The sequence below is a fragment of the Pithys albifrons genome, chromosome 1 (genome assembly GCF_047495875.1).
Source record: "Pithys albifrons albifrons isolate INPA30051 chromosome 1, PitAlb_v1, whole genome shotgun sequence".
In the NCBI taxonomy this organism is placed as follows: Eukaryota; Metazoa; Chordata; class Aves; order Passeriformes; family Thamnophilidae; genus Pithys; species Pithys albifrons.
The window spans coordinates 87,889,703-87,909,343 of record NC_092458.1 but is presented as its reverse complement, the minus strand read 5'-3'; the positions used below and the strand labels follow the sequence as shown (position 1 = coordinate 87,909,343).

The window sequence follows — 19,641 nt, the reverse complement described above, 5'->3', positions numbered from 1 at the left end:
AAGAGCTTTCTAACATTTCACCTGACACAGAGAAACAGTAATATAGGAATGTTTAACCAAAAGAGAAACAGGATTTTACTTGTTTACCTTCATAAAGTATAGCTTGAAACTCTCCTCTAGCAGGGATCAACAGCTTGCAGAAATCACTCTGTAAGAATATCACACATTACAGAGAAAGCTGCATTTATTCCTTGCAATGGGAAGTGCTTAATACAAATGCTTTAAATACTTAATATACCAGAATAGCCTCATTCTCCACAGGTGGTAGGACAGATGATGCTTCTGTGACATTCTGCATAGACATTATAAGCTCATTCTGAAATGAAAGAACAGCAGGGGACAAACTTTTGAAGAATTTGACCAAAAAGGTCCACATTAAACATGTGATTCCAGAAAGAACAATAATAGAAGAAAGAAAACTTCTATTGGGCAGTTTCTATCCTTGTTTTGAAAAAAAAAACAAGCAAACTATAAAACAGATCAAGAAAACCTTTCAAGCAACACAATTAAGAAGCAAACGTGTCTATCAACCCACTTTTTTATTTCATTTTTTTAAGAACAGGGCTTGAAAGCTTTACTTAGTTCAAAGGGCGTGCTTTTTAATGAAACAAAGAAGCAGCAATCACTAAAAATTATGACAATCATTTTAACATCCTAGTGTTTCAAAAGGGTAATGCTGGAGCTTTTCATCCATAAGAGAATCCAATATTTGAGCTGATAGCAGGAGGCTGTCATTCTCTTATCAGTTACTATATAGGTAAACAACAGAGGAAGAAAAAACACCTTGACAGGGTTTCACAGGTAGCAGCTTGCAGCAGAAAAAAATACTCCAGCTACAATTTCTCATTATATTTAAGCTGATTATTACCTAGCTACTGCCAAGTGAAAGGTCCCAGCAGTAATAAGAAAAGGATCTGTTGAAAACTGAGGAGTATTGTGAAAAAACCTGGTGAGATAAACTGAAGGGACAATCCAAACAACAACTACAGCACAGATCACCAATGCATGCACAAGCCATGGCAGGTTGAACTTTGGGAAGTTTTTCTGAAAAACTCAGAGAGGACCCATCTGCAGACCCAACTTCCAGTTGGAGAAGTGATGACACTGCCATCCCTGTATGTGTGAGGTAGAGAAGTCCATCTGTGTGGACTGGTATGAAGATGTATGTTATGTATGTATGTATGTATGTATGTATGGCCAGACCTGGTGAACGCAGATTTGGGCAGGGCTCTCCCCACGTGCCCTTCCAGCCTGCACAGGGGATGTTTTAGGTGAGGCACAGCGTGCGCAGAACTGGCCCCACCGTTTCAGTCCTGAGGTCCATTTGCCACGGCCGAGCGAGCTTGAACAGTGACAGGGAAGTCCTCGGGACTGTCACAGCACCCGGTACTAACCGGGGCTGACCCTGCTGAGCATCCGAGATGTGACGGGATGGCAAGGAGGCATTGAACTGCCAGGGGATGGTCCCACTGAGACTCGAACTCAGGTCCTTGGGATTCGGAGTCCAGAGTGCTCTCCATTACACCACGGGACCGCCCTACTGATTGTGTAAAAGTGCAGCATTAATAGCATGATTGGCTGTAATAGGCACAATATCGGTTTATGTAATAAAGGATATGATAAGTCTGTGTTACTTATGTTGGTCACCATCTCTGTGCAAATTATTCTTTTTTCAGGGCTTTAGTGGCCCTGCAAAAAGGCAGTGCACCTACTCCTTATGCTGGTACTCAGGAGGCCGGGCAACAAGCCATTCAGCCTGTGATGAGCTGAGCCAGCTAAAAAATTATGGCTCATTTCAGGCCAAATCAGGTCTCCTAACTGGCTGACTGCCCAAACACTGATGTTGGGGCAAGGATACAGGCAAGATTAAATGGCTGGGGACACAGCAGAACAGGACATGAGCTTCAAGTGTTATAGACCTACATGTTCAGGGATGTTAAATTGAAGTCCAAGTTATAAGCAGCATATTTTCTGCACACAAATTCACATGGCCATCAACCACAGCCATTCTTTACTACACCACCTCTATCCCCTCACTTAGTCATATGGTTTCCTCTTCTCTAGTTTACCCCACTGATACTGCTTACTCCATCAGCACAAGTCACTCCCTACAATCCTGGATTTTTTTATGTCCTACTAAGTACCAGTTTCCTCTAAAGGTCTCTAGTATCTCACTCAGCCAATGCTCACCTCTTCTTAAGCCTCAAACAATGCTGATCTTTTTCTACTTAGGGAGAAAGAGGAGGAAACCAAAAGGCACTATTTTACAGTAATCCCAGCATCTTTTATTTTGTTCCATGTGCAGTTTCTATTTCCATCTTCCAGGAAAAGAAATGGCTGCTCCTCATCACCACCAAGTCAGCCTCTGCTAGCCCCTCCTACTTCCTTTTCTCCCACCCCCTACACTGGAAAAATGAGAACTATATTAACTGAAGCAACGCCCTCTTCCTGATCTCTGTGTTCAAAAGGGATACCACAGTATGACAGCTCCCTCCTTTTACACCCCGAGTCCTCTTGGCAGCCTGATCTCCAGCAGTGAACACCAAAACTCTCACCAACAGAAGAGAAACAGCTGGAGAAAGTTAGCAATAGCCATGATATTAGTATGGTCTTAGTCTAAAAATTCTCAATTGTTCAAATACAAAATAAGCTGCCAGAAAAAAAAAAAAACACCACCAAACAAACCCAGATGAGGAGAGAATGACTGTTACAAAGTAAAAGTAGCAGCAGCACATAATGCAGACTCAGAGATGGCAAACTTTCAGGTAAACAGATGGTACTAGACTTCTCTGCCCGGGAAACCCTCTGGCAGGTCCTACAGTGCTCTAAGGAAGTGACTACCCTCACACAGATGTTCTGTCAACACAAACTACCACATTTCCATAACGCTATTTTAATCAACCAAAGCTGCCTTGCACATCCTCGAAGCAACACTGCTTTAAACATCCGATTGGAAATTCATACATACTGCTCAGATTCATCTTGCTCCTCCACCTCTAACTGTTACTAGGGGCAGTCCCATGGTGTAAAGGAGAGCACTCTGGACTCTGAATCCCAAGGACCTGAGTTCCAGTCTCAGTGGGGACCATCCCCTGGCAGTTCAATGCCTCCCTGCCATCCCATCCCGTCACATCTCGGATGCTCAGCAGGGTCAGCCCCAGTTAGTACCGGGTGCTGTGACAGTCCCGAGGACTTCCCTGTCACTGTCCAAGCTCGCTCGGCCGTGGCAAATCAGGACTGAAACAGTGGGGCCAGTTCTGTGCACGCTGTGCCTCACCTAAAAATCCACTGCACAGGCTGGAAGGGCACACCCACGTGGGGGAGCCCTGCCCAAATCTGCGTTCGCCAGGTCTGGCCATAACAATACAAAAAATAATTGTTACCACATGGCTATATGGTAAGTTGATACCTGTCTATCAATGTGCTCAAATGAGAATAGCGGTTGATATGCAAGGCACCAAAAGCCATGCACTGCAATGTGGTACGGCAGAGCTTGAAGAGAACATGGAGGGGGAAAATCCTGGGATCTACTCTAGGAAAGTGATACAAGCTCTTCTGTTACAGGGAATCAACACTATTAGGGGTATGCAGCTCAGTCCAAGCACAGGCTTACAGCAATTTCTCTAGATTTGCTCCTCCTGACACCAAGACACAGCTATGCACAACCCTCCTGGCTAATACACCATCAGTGCTACTCAATCTGCCTTGCTGTGGCACAGCAGCAGCGTTGAATCTGTCTGAAAGACACAGATCAGTTCCTCGCAGAGCAGGATTGGAAGCATCACTCCTTTCCATCTATGTAGCAGCAATTTTAAATGTTGTCCTGCTTACAGAACTGGATGAATTATGGGGCAATAACAGCAAGGGAAAAAAATTTAGTTTGAACTCAGTCTCAGCTTATTAATAGATTTCAGAAGGTATTTAGTGACATGTCATGAGAAAAGGCCCTGACAGGACAGGATCTGCAGGGCATGTTTTGTTGTTACAGTTGTCCTTGTTATGGGGGGATGGGGATATACATATGGAGAGAGCATTTACTCTGTGATTTAAGAGAATTTCATACAGAATGACACAGACTGCAGTGTGCATATACTTAACAGTAAAAGTGGATTAATTAAAACAGAAATATAAGTTCTTTCATTCAGCGCCTCTGGGACTACTTAGAAGGAAAGAACATCAAGGTTTTATACCTCTCTACTTAGCAAATCAGCCAAAACAGTAACTAAAGATAGAGCAACAAAATACCTGGAAATCATGACGTACAGTCTAATCTGCACTGTTCCATGGAGCAAAACTGTATCTCATTACTCCCAAAGTTCTTTAATCTTGTCAGTAAAGCAGAGGGTAAGAGACAACTGTGTGACAAATTATTTAGCCTTCCAGGTGCTTTTAATAAGTTTCCACATTAAAATAATCCACACTGCTAATAAAATACACAATTTTGATTCAAGAGACAGATAATTGGGTGTTGGGTTTTTTCCTTTTCAAAAAGGCCAGAAAAGAAACACAGGATCAGTGACTCCCCACCTGAAAAAATACAACAAAGCAAGGGCTCACTCTACTCAGTGCATCTATGAATACGGAAATCACGTTTTTACATGTCCAACAAGAATACAGACCTCATCACACAGTCACACAAAGTTTGAGGTTGGAAGGGATCTCTGGAGGTCATCTAGTCCAAATCCCCTAATCACGCAGGGTCACCTAGAGCTAGTTGCTCAGGACCATGTCCAGATAGCTTCTAAGTACCTTCAAGGATACAGATATCATTGCCATAAATGATGCCATGGAGTGTGTTCATTTGTTCCACTCCATGAGCAAACTGCACAGAATACAAATTATGAGCTTCACTCTGCAAAAGATGCCTTCCCAACTGAAATGTCTTCCCAGCTGAGTAAACAATATTGCTGACAGCCATCTCAGTTAGCAAAATCCAGCATGAAGTCTAAGGAATGACTGACCCACAAACAAGGTAAGGATGTCAGGATCACGATGGCAAACAACAGAATGCAAAAAGAAGTATGAGAGGGAAAAATGTGATGCGCAAACTACTCTTACACATTGCAAATAATTCAGCCAAAGACGACTTGGCACTCTTTGGGAATTGCAAAGCAAATCTTTCTTCATATATATCTGCACTAAAAATACTGTAGGATACAAGAAACAAAACACAGCAAATGAGCCATCTCTCAGCAGTATGTACATCTACAACTATCATGGGTGTTTTTCACAAACCTTTGACAACATTAACAGATTAATGCAATGAAATGTTGATTAAAAGCTCGCAGTGCTATTTTCAGCATCAGTGAAATACTTAAATATTAATATGTTTTACAGGCTACCCATATAGGCTTTAGATGTATGTAACAACAGATGAACTGGACACAAACTGCTCTTGATATGACCAAGACAGAAAATATACAAAAGTACATGAATCTAAACTAGTGAGAGAGTTGAGGGTATAAAATGTCTCAGCAATTTGATCTTCGAATTGTCTTCATCAATAGAATTTCAGATTTTTCAGAGAGCTTTATAAACAGTACATAGTACACACTTATATTCCTCTACTAATTTACATAATACAATCTCATATACATTCAACATGTAAAGTTTAATTTTTTCCTTCTCCACTACCACCATATACAACTTCCTAAATTCCCAGCAACGAAATGCAGCTCATGGATAGTCATAGTAACGTGTTTGATTCCTCAAAGATTAAATTCTGTTTCATTAGCTCAACTTATTATGGCAACTTTCTTACCTCTTTCATGAAAAAGAGATCATCTCACTAACATACACATACACTGTATGTACTGTATAACTGTACATAATTAAGAAAGATGACTCAAACAGGATAAAACTCTTGTTGATTTGACTAATGAAAACTCTGGAACTAGAAAACAACGCACAACTCGTTCCTTCATTTCCCTGGCTGTAAGCAACAGTCATGTCTGAGTTCAGACCTAGTAGTTTTAAACATACTGGTCCAGAGTAAACAAGCATGCAGTCCCAACATCACCAAACTGAGAGATCCAACTCTTTTACAACCCAAATTGCAGTTTGAGCTTGAGCTAAGCTCAAAATAAACTGAAACTTTATGAGCAGATACTCTCACAGCTATAAGCCACAAAAGGTAAGAAACAGAGTATAATTGATGAGACATTAACTTAACCCAAGAGAAAAATATTGACTCCAAAAGGCATAAAAGCTGGGGAAAAAAAAAAGCGGAGCTGGAATATGTTGACTCTGCAAGATCAAGAATCAACCCCCTCCAAGATCAAAAGAGGATGATATTTTCCTACCTTATCCCTTCCAGGCGAGCAGGGACTCACTGAGCTGGTAAGCACATTAATCCACAGCAAACAGCCTACCTGGCTACACTCTCTGCATGAGCCAGCAAATAATTGTTTTGTATCTCCTGCTTGAAGAACCTCTGTGCATGGTAGAAGATGCCAAATACTTACCCATGGCAATTTTCAAGACAGACTATTTCTGAAGATTAATGGCAGAAGGTCATATCCTTGCAGCTACTGCCATGCATGGAAGTTCATATTAGGTGGAAAGTCTTTCCAACCCTAAAGCAAACATGCTGCAAAATTATGCACTCAGACTAGAAAAGTGGAAGCTTAATTCCCTCCCCTGTAAATATTATGCCACCTTCAGTCACTACCACTTTGGAGAGTGGTGGTGGATTCAGTGGCCCTGGAGGTTTTTAAACTGAGATTGGCAGTGGCACTGAGTGCCATGATCTGGTAAATGGACTGGAGTTGGACCAAGGGTTGGACTTGATGATCTCGGAGGTCTTTTCCAACCCAATCAATTCTATGATTCCAGAAATAAGGTATGTGAATAAAAATAACACAAAACATGGTATGTAAGATGTCTGTCAAAGCCTAATGCAGCTTCCATTCTTGAGGATATCTTGGTTTATGGAGCCTTTTATTCATTCTTTCTTTTCAATAGCTAAAGTTCAGTCACTTTATTAATGGGTTCAAAGAAGAAAAGGCATTATTAGCCATCCATCACCACAACATGTTTCAGGACCACACCTGGCCTTTGTGGGAGAAAGGCTGGGCACAGGCTATCTGTGATCTGAAAACCAGCATGGCATAAAGGAACATGAAAAAATTTCTGGGTTACACTTCAATCCAACTTTTCCTATCGTTTCCTCCCCTCCCCACACAGCAGAGAAGATGGTGATGCTGTTTTAGATGTCTTGGACTACAGAACCACTGGAGAGCACCTGCCACCTTCACTGCCCTGTTCTCTTCAAAGTGTTAAACCCCAAACTGAAAACAGGAGGGTCAAATTGCTAAAAATAAGTGAACAATTCTATAAAAAGGAGAGGTAGCACAGAAACTGCAAATAAGATACAAAACCAAAAACCATCTGCCACAAATGTTTTTTAACAGTTTGATGTAAATATAAGCCTTTCTAAATCTCAAAAGGCATTCTATTTTAAGCACTATTGAATACACTTGAAAGCTGGTAAGAGCAAGGTTATGGCTGATGCAGTTTAAGGGAATTTTTCAAGACAGCTTGGAAGAATTCTACTCACAGTCTGTACAGGTTCCTGAATTTTTTCTTCTCAATAGAAGTCAGATAGAAAAACGAATTTGTTATCACATTTAAGGAATAGTTTTTTTATGCTTCCATACATTTCCCAGCTACTAGAACACTAGACAATATTACATAGCTTGCTCCATTTTTTCTAAAAATTCCATACTATGAATACATGAAGGTTCAAAATAGAGAACCAAGGAAAAGCAAGTAATTACAACTTACTCAAAAGTTACACACACCACTTTGGAGCTTGAGCTAGTTGCTATTTTATTTACTTGTTACTGTATGAAAGGAAGTTTAGCTTTTAAACTCAAAAGGCACTTTAAATTTTCTCAGGATCACCAAGACCAAATTCTTGAGAATGAAAACCATTGAATTAAAATTAAATATCTGAATGGACTAAACCACAATCTTGTGAGATGGCTTGTGTCAGTATCTAAACCTTCCACGCCAAGCAAAAGGTGGCATTTTCCTTGCACTGCCTCAAGTTTCTCCTGCAAATCACAGAATCATAAAATCAATTGGGTTGGAAAAGACCTCCGAGATCATCAGGTCCAACCTTTGGTCCAACTCCAGTCCCTTTACCAGATCATGGCACTCAGTGCCATGGCCAATCTCACCTTAAAAACCTCCAGGGATGGGGAATCCACCACCTCTCTGGGCAGCCCATTCCAATGCCTGAGCACTCTCTCTGCAAAGAATTTTTTTCTCATCTCCAACTGAAATTTCCCCCAACAGAGCTTAAGCCCGTGCCCCTTGTCCTATTGCTGAGTGCGTGGGAGAAGAGACCAACCCCCACCTGGCTAGAACTTCCCTTCAGGTAGTTCTAGACAGTGATGAGGTCACCTCTGAGCCTCCTCTTCTCCAGGCTAAACACCCCCAGCTCCCTCAGCCTCTCCCCACAGGACTTGTGCTCCAGTCCCTTCACCAGCCTTATTGCTCTTCTCTGGACTCACTCCAGCACCTCAATCCCTTTCCTGAACTGAGGGGCCCAGAACTGAACACAATACTCAAGGTGTGGCCTCACCAACACAGAGTACAGGGGAAGGGTCACTGCCCTGGGCCTGCTGACCATGCTATTTTTGGTACAGGACAGGATCCCATTGGCCTTCTGGGCCACCTGGGCACACTGTTGACTCATGTTGAGCTTCCTGTCAATTAGTACCCCCAGGTCCCTTTCTGCCTGGCTGCTCTCCAGCCACTCTGTGTCCAGCGTGTAGCACTGCAGGGGGTTGTTGTGGCCAAAGTGTAGGACCCGGCACTTGGCCTTGTTAAACCTCATCCCATTGGAATCAGCCCATTTCTCAAGTCTATCCAGATTCCTCTGCAGAGCCCTCCTGCCTTCCAGCAGGTCGACACTCTCTCCCTCCTGGAGGTTACATTACCACTTGAAACGTCACATATTTCATTGAGCATAATGACTCAGGCACCTTGCCAAATTGACACGAATATGTCAAGCCTCATTTTTCTTTGTAATAGCAGTAGATTGGATGATCCAGTCCCACCGCGGTGAGACGGCCAGATGCTATTCTGAGAAAATTATGTCTAAAGAGGGGAGATGAGGTGTCAAGCCATGACTGCATAACCGCAAGAGCAAATCCCTCTGAACAGAATTAGTACTTCAGTGATTTACACAAACCCAAACAAACATATCACAAGACTATGGATTTATAAAACCCAGAGCAAACCAAGGACCTGGGGTCACATGGAGTGTTAATAACAATCACAAGAATCCAGTTGCTTTACCAACACACACCAGAATAAAGCCAACATTAGGCATTTGGCTTTATGAGTCAATAAACTGCTCCCATTGCCTACTGTGGCCAGCAAGCAGCTGTCAAATGCTGCAATGCCAACAGAGAGCTGAGCAAAAGCCAGTCAGAAAGACGCCAGGTTCTCTTTCATCACTGGTTTTTGTCATTGTTTTTCACATTAAGTAATACCAGGAATGACAAGGTGATGGCAGGGTTTATTTGACCCTGAGATTAGCTCAGTTGGTTAAAACTTGGTTGTAATAATGCCAAAGTCATGGGTTCAATCTCCTATGTGGGCCATTGACTTAAGAGTTGGACTCGATGATCCTTGTGGGTCCCTTCCAACTCAGAACAGTCTGTGATTGTTTGGTTTGAGGTAGAGACTTGGGTGGATTTTGGTGGTTTTTTTAGAAAAGAGCTTCCTTTGGTTATCAATACAACTTTAAATTATTCCCAATCATGTTGTTGATCAATATTACTTGAAGAAAATGCTGAAGCAAGTTCATATGAAAGTTATTTATAAAAACTTCCAGTAGAATATCAGTTATCAGTTTAAAGTTTCACATTCAAGTATTTAAATGATAGCAGTGACAACTGATTATCCAGAGCATTCACAGATATCACATATACAGATACCTTGGTATCCTTCTATAGGCATCAGACTCTCAAAATGAGAAAGTTCTCAGGCATGATAAAAAGCCTAAAAAATTCTTAGCAGAGTGACAGTTACTGAAGAGCACTGAAGTTCCACTCTCTGCCATGTGAAATAGTAACTCATTTCTCATACAAACAGGTGTAACATTCAAATTCTATGAACTTTTCACTGCACTGATCTGGACTAATTTAACAAGTATAACAACTAACAGATCCAATTTGACTGTTTTAAATACCTAAATCAGTATTTTTAACAGTTCAGAGTAAGCACCAGTTAAAATAACACATTTAAAAGTTTAATTGGTAGCATTATTTCTCATTCGTTTTGGTTTGTGTCTATTTATTGGAAAAATGCCTTTTCAGGGACCCATTAATATTTCAATTGCTATGCATTCTGCTGTCTGTAGAAGGTGGAATTATTCACAAATTTGAAATCTGAATTTCTTGAATACCCTTTATAACATCAGAACTCCACAATACAGAAGAGCCCACTTAACCCTCTGCAGTCATTTCTTCTCCAGGATACTATGCACTGCAATTCAGAATTCACTACATGTATTACTTCACTTGGAGAACACTTTCCACTCAAACAGAAGGCAGTGACAGCAGAACAGATGCTTTTAGGAAACTCAGGATGTGTGATTATAGCCCTGCTTGCATCATCTGCAATTATTAACTTTAGAATTAAATAGTCATCAGTGTTTCCAAGATAAACCTGATTAAAAGATTTAAAAGGTCACTAGAAACAGTTCTTTCTCAAACTAGTTCACACTATCAATTTTTCAGGACAGAATTATTTCTTTCTTTGGGAGAAAAAAGGGAGAGAGGAGGGGAATATTGCATCTTAACCAGAAACATAACTTCCCTCTTTTCTAACAACTTTCCCATTACTTTTATCATCTCAAACAAGCCAAGAGAGTGGTGGGTGTTTTTTCAAGTTTTGTTTTTAAAGCATAGAGCAAATCTGATTTCACAAAAGTAGTAAAAACAAACAGGAAGTTTGTGGTCCAGAAAGTAGCTCTGAATTATGGTTTTCTAAATATACTACAGAAAGGATGCAAGCATTCTGGAGCAAAAGCAGATCCAACTTGTATTGGAAAAGCAGCAAAGAGCACTCAAAGCACAATACATTTGTAAAGACAGCAACATATCCAGAAAAGTCTGCCAAGAGAACAGCACATGCTGTAAGCTATTCTTACTAGCCAACAAACCTGAACCAAGTGTAGAACCCAGTATATTCTGCAGAAGTTTTTTTATCCAGCAGGATATTCAAAGCAAGAATATGGCAGATGTGATCTTCCCCTTCTCACTGAAGGATTTTAAGGGATATACCATTCCCACAGATGGTAAGTTTTTCTTACCCTCAGTGAGCACATTCAGTTTGATTTGATAAAAGGTAAATAGGATTAGTTTGATTTCCCACTGATGGTCACCTGCTCCTAAATGGCCTGACTGTACACTTCAGCCATTAAACACGTCAGCAGGTCATAAGAGAGATACGAAAACGAATTACCAAGAGGGAGAAACTGCTTATGCAGCTTGTCTGTGCAAGATTCAGATGCCTTGCCAGCCCATCTTGCGAAAGTTTTCCAACTGGCTACCAGCATACCGAAACCTGGAGCTCCTCTTCTATGAACACAGACTGAGAGAGCTGGAGTTGTTCACCCTGGAGAAAGTCCCATGGAGACCTTGCTGCCTTCCAGTACCCAAAGGAGACCCACAAGAAAGCTGGAGAGGGTCTATTGGGGTCACTAGGTGTAGGGGTAAGCCCCTTAATCCCGAGCAGTGGCACAGCGTGGACTGGCGGTCAGAAGAGCTCAGGCACGGCAGACGTCAGAAGGCTTTGATCAGATGGCTCACAACTTAGAGAGTTTATTCAAGATAGGTAACAGACAGATCCTCACAGCTCATAGTAGAAGTAGATAGTTCCTAGAAGTTCCTATTACATCATCTCTCTTCACTCAGTAACATCCAGACTTCTTATACTCTCCCACATCCAACATGCCACTACATTATTGGTTAACCAATTCACCTTGCATACACCACAGCCTGTCATTGGCTACAAGCCACACACACACCACAGGTAGCTCTCATCTCTTTAAGGTGCACTCCAAACAGCTTTCCTTAAGGGATGCACTCACTGTAACCCCCCACAAGGGACTTTTTACAAAGGCATGTAGTGATAGCACAAGGGGGAATGGCCTTAAACGGAAGGAGGTTTAGATTAGATGTTACGAAGAAATCCTTTACTGTGAGGTGGTGAGGCACAGGAATAGGTTGCCCACAGACACTGTGGACTCCCCATCCCTGGAAGGGTCAAGGTCAAGCTGGACAGGGCTTTCAGCAACCTGGTCTAGTGGAAGGTGTCTCTGTTTGTTGGTACAGAAAAATTAAAGGTGAGCAATTCAGATCTATATAAACCCCGTGAGGCTGAAAGCAGATAAGAATAATCAAGGCCACAGATGCTGCAGATCGTTAAAGCCGAAATCACTTCCCAGGAGTTCTTAGCAACTCTCCAGAAGTTTCTCACGAGAACTCCTCAGGTTTCCCACATAACACTGGAGATGTTCCTGAAAACAGTTAGGATGATTTCACCTAAACACTGGACTTGTGAGATATGGACTATAACCAATTAGGATTTGCAATTAGATGGTTTGAGGTTCAATTTAGCCAACTGAATGTAGCCTTAACCCTAAAACCATGTGCAGTGGGTAATAAATGGCCTTCGCTTGATCACATTGGTCTGTGCGTGGTGTCGATTTTCCTACTTGTTATTTACTGTTTACTTTATCTGTCCATGGCAGGGGGGTGGAGAAAGATGATCTTTAAGGTTCCTTTGAACCCAAAGCATTCTAGGATTCTATAAAAATTCACATTTCTGCATGGTGGTGTTAACAGACACAAAGCAATCTCATTTAAGAGCTCTTAAAGCTTTAGACAGCAAGAAAATACTTTTGTCACATGCACTCCCCTAAAGCTGTAATTTTGCACATGTAATACTGATCAGACTACAAAATCTTAAGCCAAGTGAAAACCTCAAACTCGCTCTCTTAAATAGAATCATAGAAAATATCTGCTGTCCACTGTAAGCCACAATGGCAGTGCTGCTGCAAAGAGCTGGGAAAGCATTTACAAAATCCTCAGGTGGTTTAAAAGGTGACTAGCAAGTAATAGAGCACATAAAACATCCACAAAACTGATGCTGAATACCACATGGAAGGTAATCCTCTCCAGAGGTGTGCATCACAAGACTTTTGAAAAAAAAACAAAAGCAGCAAGACACAATCACAAATATGATTCAACATTTGGGCCAATACATCCTCTAAGAAGAAGAACCAACATATCCCTGCAGTTCAAACATCAATGGCCTTTTGCTTTCTGTCCCAGTGTTTCCAATCACCTCAATAACACACTCCATTGCTACTGCTATGCCACAAAACCCAGTTCTTCCCTGCCACAGCATCCATGTACAAACATCCCCCTCCAGTCATCAGTGAAGAACAGAGGACAAGTGCTGTGGCTGGTTCAGATTTACACCTGTGCAGACTGACTGCAGCAGACCAAGTATCACAAGCTTGGGGCTCACAGCTGTGATTTTTCTTTCAGCACTTATTTTGACAGGTCACTCCTCGCTGCTGAGGAAGGGAAAAAAGAGGAAGAGAGAACAGCAAAGGGTCAGTAAGAGCTACTGGCAACCATACAGCATGTCCACATAAACTTGGTTTGCTCAGAAGACAAGGCCAAAAAGACCTTTAAAAAATAGTCACTAGATAAGAAAAGAATATTATAGGTTATTTATTAACGTATGGGGAGAGGCTGAGGGAGCTGGGGGTGTTTAGCCTGGAGAAGAGGAGGCTCAGAGGTGACCTCAGCACTGTCCATAACTACCTGAGTTACTTACTACATAAGTTCTAGTCAGGTGGGGGTTGGTCTCTTCGCCCAGGCACTCAGCAATAGGACAAGGGGCACGATGGGCTCAAGCTCTGCCAGGGGAAATTTAAGTTGGAGATCAGAAAAAAATTCTTTCCAGAGAGAGTAATCAGGCATTGGAATGGGCTGCCCAGAGAGGTGGTGGATTCCCCACCCCTGGAGGTTTTTAAACTGAGACTGGATGTGGCACTGAGTGCCATGATCTGGTAAACGGACTGGGGTTGGACTAAGGGTTAGACTTGATGATCTTGGAGGTCTTTTCCAACCCAATCAATTCTATGATTCTAAACTTCTTTTTTTATAATTTTAGAGTTAAAATTACCTGCTTGAGTACCTGGTGGGGTACTCAAAAAACCAAGAATAGAAGTCACCAGAAAAGTTATCTCCCTTATTATTCAGTACTTGAAGATCTCAAAAAATAATACAGAACCTCCAGATCTTTAAGCATACAGGATATTAGGTCAGACAACAACACAAAGACAAAAAGAATCAAAATCCTTTAAATTTATGAGCAAACATTTGACAAGAACCTCATAGTCACCAAAACTTTCCCCATCCTCATCCTCCTCCTCCTCCATGAAATGTATTCACTCATAATACAATAAAATAATAAAGCAAAATTAATATGTTGAATTTGAAGACAAATATCCTACGTCATACTGAGCAATTAAGAGATAAATCATTAGATTGTAAAAGTACGTACTTCAGAAAAGTCACATTCATACAGGACGTTTGGAGTTCTCAGACATTTTATTTCAATTTCTTGCCCTTACCAGCTTGTTGGCCTGTTGAACAGTCCTCTCTACACAAGAGCTAACTTAAAAGAGACCTCTGAATTTCAGTAATAAAGTGATCATCAAATTACTGAATTAAGACAGATGATAGCACTCACTTGAGCCTGCATCTGGAAATGAAGGGAAAAGAACAAATCCCACAAGCTATACCCAAACAGGTGTCCCCAAGTTCCCACTTTGTTAGCCTGAGTAACTACTCGGAGAAACAGCTGCCTCCCCATGAAACCAGACGTTTCTCAGCATTGACAGCTGCAATAATGGAAATGCAGGATGGTGGAATAAAAGCACTGACCATGGTTTTTGTATTTTTTGGGCTTCTTAGGAATGGACATAAGAAGAGAAGGAAGGCATTATAAAATTTCTCCTCTTTGCCTATACTGAATCTCAGCTGAGTTGTTATGAAAACATGTACATACACCACACACGTATGTAAAACCAATCGCAAGTTTTGTGACATCTGTTGTAAGGAAGCAAAAACTCCGAACGAGCTGAGTAGGACCGAGATGTTTGTATTTACTACAGGAAACTGAGAGGATCAGAAGATGGGAGAACTACTGTAGTGCAATATGCCTACAGCCAGCCATACTGCTTACTATTGCCTACACTGCTACCACCATCAAGCAATCCACATCTATGCTAAAGTTCTTCTGAGATTTTAATCTACAAAACTCCGAATGAACCAAATTGCTACTGCCTCCCACCCACTCAGCTGGCCTGAATCCAGCCAGAAGGCCTTCTGCAGTTTTCCCACGCCTGATTGTTTTCCAGCATGTAGACAAAATGTAGATCACACAGAGAACCAACAAGTTAAAACTTTTTTTTTAACAGAAAAGTGTTAAGAACTGAAGAACACCAGCTCTTGACTCCCCTCTTTCGTAATACAGGAAATACTTTGAGAAACTGGAATACTGCAAGAGAACATGAAGAAAAGCAGCATTCTACACACGATGTAGGCTGTTCAGCAGATGGGGGGGAGGAGGGAGGACATCTAGACAGATGGTTCAGAATTTGCATTTTGAAATCGAAAATGAAAAGCATTTCTCAGCCTACAACATAATGCACTAATTTCAGCAAAACCTTAGAAATAATACAAGAGAACACCTCTCCCACTGTCCAGTGCAACTTCAGGAGAAATCCCAACTGGGTTTAAGGGTACAATGTGGGCACACTAGAAGAAATCAAATTCCCATAAATCTTCAAGTACCAGCATCATCTCTTGAGCCCCTTCTCAAAATGGAGTCCAGAATAAAGAATGATATTTGTCTACTAAAACTTCCAGTTGAGAAAAGTCTCCAAATAAAGAGGGCCAGTGCCCTCGCAGTAGCTTCAACAGTTAAAGGTTGACACCAGAGAGTTATGTCTACTTTGCCCAAGACATACAAGATGTTTCTGAACCCTAACTTAGAACGTACTAATTCTGCCCTCTTCAGCTCCAGAGGTGTCACCGTGAGGACCTGCATCTCCTGCGTGTTGCACCTTAGAAAATTCTTGCTTCTAGATCAAGTATCTCGCTTAAACTGAGTGCCTACATTTGAGAGAGACCGTGGGGAGTCTGCTCGGAAGACAGGCTCAATCTCACACAATGAGAAAGTGAATGGAGTAGGAGTTGGGGTGCAGACACTACAGTGGCTCCTGATTGTTCAGGGGAATAAACACACTCATTGAATCACAACAGCAAATACTCTTAATTACACTAATGAGCTGTGCCTCAAGTAAAGCTGGGAAAGGAAGAGCAAAGAGTCTTCTGCACTTTTATACCCGATGGCATGGCAAAGGATGACAGAAGACACTGATTTCACTGAGTAATAGAGGTTAAATTATCTCCTCTGCCCACTTTTACTATGGCTAATTAAGTCACATAGATGAGAGAAGATAAAGGGATTCAAAAGAAGCATATTAAGCTTTTCATGTTTCTTATTAAAAATGCAGAATTTAAAAGAAAAAAAACTACTGAAAGCTCCTAAGAATGATTTTTGTTACTTTCACCTCCTAAGGGTAGAGGCAGCAGCTGCTACTGCCATAGAGACAACCACATTTTGAGCAACAGCAGAAAAAGCACTTCTAGACTATTGTGATACAGCTGCTGACCCACAACTGGTCATATCAGACTGCTCAGCTTATACCTTTGCATCAGACAGATGTCAATATTCCCTCATCTTTCCAGAAACAAAGTCAAAAGCATGATTTAAACTGATCTATACCTACTCACAGAGGTCAAGGTAGTTGAGGTGGTCACTTATATTAAACAGCACTATCAACCTGATGACATGAGGCTTGATGTTTTGAGGCTTTTTTTTCAAGCACAGCCAGAAATTATGACTTGAAGTAATAGGCAGGAATTAAGCAGCTGAAGATACAGGTTTGCAAATTCTGAAGGACTTAACCACTAACACAACAGTAGTCCAACTGCTTTACAAAGTAGCTTTGTTGCTTTGAGCTCCTAAAATTACATTTTTCTTGGCCTCTAAGATTAATGTACTTTTACCACAGAAATTATCTTAGCTTTTGTCAATAAATATAAAGAGCAGCTGCTTGACACATCCTTAAAGAAACAAGGCTGATCCATTTTCATATTGCAGATAATCTTGTTTTCAAGAAATCTGAGAAATCAAGGAGATTATGGGTCATCTGCATTCTCACTCCTTTACATCAGATGCCAAGAAGCCACAAGAATGTTTTGATTTGGTTCCTGAGCTGTGTTTTAGGCCTGGTACTGATGAATAAAGCACCTAAGACACCTGAAAAGTCACTGGGTAGTAGGAAACACCTTAAGAATTTTTGTGTGTCAGGAGATGCATAAGTTTGGGAGAACTGACAGTTATCTAAAACTGTGTAACAAATTTTGAGTGATGCACAAGTTAGTTTGGCAAGATAAGTCTTAAAAAACCACACAGCTCTCGTTCCAGAATCTCTGCAATATCCTATTTGAAAGAGAGATAAATTCATCTTCAGGAAATTAAACTGATTTTTGAAAGTGTGTGTGCATACATATCTTCCTAAGTTCTGGACTAGTCTCTTCCACTCTCCTTATTCTCAGAGGCAAAATTTTGTGGTACGTCTTTCCAACATCACTAACTCATTGCCCATGCACTATCCTGCAAGTGCACATGAAGAGCTTACAAATTAAATGAGCAGCTGAAAATGAGTATTACCTTGCAATACAGCCCACCCATTTCCCAAAATATAAACTGCGATGCTACTTCAGATTTTAACCATCTCCTTACATGAAATGTGTTTTTCCTTGGATGGTAGGCAAGGACACTGTAATTCTTGAATAAATAACTAAGAACATCAGGAACTGAGCAGGGCTCCCCCCTGTCCACCCTCGGTGAGCCTTTTTCTGCCTGGAAGGGGAAAGCAAAAAGGGGATGGGAGCAGTAAAGAAAACCATTTAATAGAAGATGTAAAGTTAATGTCAGCAAGGGGTAACCACTGTAACAATAATAATAAAAGCACTCAAGAATGTCAAGGATCCCCAGGGGATGAGGTGGGAAAGCAATGCGAGGAATACAGAAAAGGTCCAGTGGGAACCATTGTTTGTACACCTAACTCTTAAGCATGGATGCATGACAACTATCCACCTACATCATTGCTGTATTTTGCTAGAAGACAGAAACATGAATATTTTTCAATAGCCTACAAAACTAAAAATTTGAGTGCAGCAAAATTAGCATTAAAATATTACAGCCTATGTACCAAGTGAGCAGCGTAACAATAGGAGCACTTTAATATTTGATAGGTTCAATACCAGCCTTCACAGAAGAAACACTTTTCTTTTTAGTGACTAAATCAAAACACCTGTCATTGCATGATGAAGTGTACACTTGATACCAATGACCTTTGATCTGTTTACCTAAGTCCCTCAATTTCCAGAAATACAACTTGTCAATCCACCCTCACACTTCCCATCTAAGACTGCACACTCCTCCTTACTAGGAGTAGGTTAGTTGACACTTGATTTTGCTCCTTGACAGTAGGCAGAACAAACTTTTCCATCCCAAACAGACGTAACAAGTAATCTAAAACTCCCCACCAGAGACTCTATACTTTCTCAAAATACCATTGATCAATGTCCCTGCAATCCAGGAACAGCTCCACAATGGAAATGGCAACAGGTGTTATCCCTTATGGAAAACAGGCACCTCACCAGCTCCAAGCCAGCAAAGAGTCTGTTGATAAGACCACATGGTAATCAGCCAAAGAAACTACTGCAAAAGTAAAAAAGTGTGGCACTCACAGAAGGGTCTTACAAACAGGTTAAGCAGGCAGGCTTTTTAAGCAGTTAAAACATGCCTGGAGTAATCCAGTGGTTTGCAGGACTAAGACAACAGGAATAATATCTATTCTTGCTCAAATAAAAATCCAAAATGTGGCCATAAACAAAACGATGACAGGGAAATTTTGGGTGGAGGGAAGGGGAAGGTTGACACACTTATAGCAATGGAGGAATAGTAGGAGAGTTAACTGATGACAGGATAACCACTTAGTCTGAGAACAGATTCCAAACAACCAAAACTCATTTAGCTCTGTCAGTTTATAGTTACTGCTCACCTGCACACGACTGATAAAAAAGTATATACTTCATTACTAAATCAGTGGCCTCAGTCACTACACTTCAAGAGGGAACCTGTAAAGGACCAACATGAAATATCCCTATCAACAAACTTCTTTTTCTACAGCCCATCTACTGGGCAATACAAGGAACAACAGTCACAGCTGGAGTTCGGAAAATTTCTGAACTCTTCTTTTTGTTTCATCTGTCCTATATTTTAGAAACTGGTTTTGACTGCATATGCCATAGGGACCAGGGAAGCTACGAAATAGTATCACACAAAAAAAAGACTTTACACAGGGAAAGACAAGAACTTCAAAGACATGTTAGAAACTGTCTAAACTTATGCTTAATGCAACATTTAACCACACCAGCAATTAACATCATAAGACAA

At 41.1% G+C, this 19,641-nt stretch overlaps 1 protein-coding gene and 1 non-coding gene across 2 annotated transcripts in view; both read right to left on the bottom strand.

The window, feature by feature from the left end:
- MAN1A2 (mannosidase alpha class 1A member 2) overlaps positions 1-19,641 on the bottom strand; it is a 145,756-nt gene that overhangs the window by 124,114 nt on the left and 2,001 nt on the right. The window lies entirely within an intron of this gene.
- TRNAR-CCG (transfer RNA arginine (anticodon CCG)) lies at positions 1,462-1,534 on the bottom strand. Its single transcript has one exon. It is a non-coding gene; the product is annotated as a tRNA-Arg (tRNA).